The 1,863-nt window shown below is 39.1% G+C and overlaps 1 protein-coding gene across 1 annotated transcript in view; it reads left to right on the top strand.

The window, feature by feature from the left end:
- EGR_09429 (hypothetical protein) overlaps positions 1 to 1,863 on the top strand; it is a gene marked incomplete at both ends in the record, with an annotated part of 9,972 nt that overhangs the window by 5,821 nt on the left and 2,288 nt on the right. The gene's annotated exons all lie outside the window — the stretch shown is intronic.

Genomic DNA, 1,863 nt, shown 5'->3' with positions numbered 1-1,863 from the left:
AATCATGGCAAAATATTTTTGATGCAAGGGTGAATTATTAATTTGCAATGATTAGGCCAGAAGCGGATGAGTTCGCGTTTTGTTGTTAAAACTCTTATCCTGTTCAATGAAGTTCCAGGGGCAAACTAAGTTACTTCTTTGTCAATCAATATGGCGAAAGTTGGCATGGTCAAAATACTTTTGCATTCTTGAAACCAGATGCACTTCTTCTGTATGCTCACTAGTTCTACAATACGTGAAGTCATTCGGAGGCGCCAAATGAAATGCCCCACTTGGTGCAGAATGTGGAAAATAAAGCACGAGATTAGCGCCCGTTTAACATCAAGTAGCGAAATATATGCTTGTATGCCTCATTTAAACTTCGGCCTCCGTATTCCATCCCAATTTCGTCTGCATCGGTCGCCGGGTCTACCACGTCACTATACCAGTTGTGATAAAAAAATTGCGTTGATTTCGGCAGATGACCGCTGATCTCCACGTCCAGAGAATCATAAAAACTGTGCGTAGTTTGTGGACCAAGGTTGAAATGCTTCAAAAGCTCGGCAAGATCGATCATAGAACCAGAATTTGAATCGAACATACATACTTCGCATTTTCCTTGTCACTAAACGTGACCAAAGTCGTTGCAGTGAGTTGTTCCATAAACCACACAAAATGTTAGCTTTACTGCCATTTTCATCCATAATAAGGAGATGGCAGCAAAAGTTTTATCTGTAATAGCTTAAGAAAAGTTATCTGGGAAGTAACTGAAGCAAAATTTCACCTATGCATTCGAATTAAAACAGTTTTCCGATGATTACTAGTAGTTGGACGGTAATAAACTGCAAATTCCGACATAATGGTAAGTGGATCCCTGTAAGTGTTTCCTTAAGCATTCCTCTAATTACAGTTGCAGCCTTTTAGTTAAGAATTTTGAGCAGATATATCTCCATAATTACTGCCATGGTAACCGAATTTGTACTCTTCACCCATCCTATTTTGGCCTAAAAATAATCCAATATTAAGCATGGGTTTGTGATTATGAGAAGAATTGTGCCATTTCATTTAATGTCACATTTTATATTTCGCAAGCTTTACTGTGCTGTGTGCGTAAAGGGAGCTTCTTGTCGGATATTTGCCAAACAGCTTCATTATCACTACCACTACCACCACAGCCACGATTGACACAAGTGTAATTCCTGCGCAAATGGCCTTTTCGATTCGGCTTTCACACGTCAATTTAATCGTAAGTGTCAGGGTTTCTAACCAAAAGTTGCCCTTGACCAAAAATGCAAAAAAACTTTCCAAGATGGGAATTCGCATAGCATTCTAAAATGCACTCCATTACTTATGCCATGCGTTCAATTACTATACAACGGCAAATTTAACCCCATTTGCTGAGCCCAAGCTAAACGCCTAACACGTTAATGCCCAGTGAAGCATTGCAGAGGACAAACATTGGTACATTATCATGCAACTGACATTAAATAAATTGATATTCACTCGTCCCACCTCAGCTATCGCACATTAGTCACACCCAATCATTGTGTGACAAAGCAACAATATTTCTGCGTCGTTATGTGAGGCGGTTCTTGTGAGTTATCAGCTCTGACGAATGAGAGAAGTATAACTCTGCGGAGTACAACTAGACAAAGGTTATCATTCATCTTCCTTAAACATCACACCTATCGGGTTTTCCACATTTGACAAGCTGTCTACTCACAGCAACTGCGATAAAATCCTCGACATTCTCGTGCAGAATTTGTTATCCAATGATGCATCACTATAAGTCTGAAAGAAAGTCATTGAGACAAAATGCGTAGAAAAAAAATAAAATGAAGTTGGCACACATTTTAAGCAGATGAAATGAAACAGGTAAAAATG

Source organism: Echinococcus granulosus (genome assembly GCF_000524195.1).
Source record: "Echinococcus granulosus chromosome Unknown EG_S00147, whole genome shotgun sequence".
Lineage (NCBI taxonomy): Eukaryota > Metazoa > Platyhelminthes > Cestoda > Cyclophyllidea > Taeniidae > Echinococcus > Echinococcus granulosus.
This window is presented reverse-complemented; position numbering and strand designations above follow the sequence as displayed.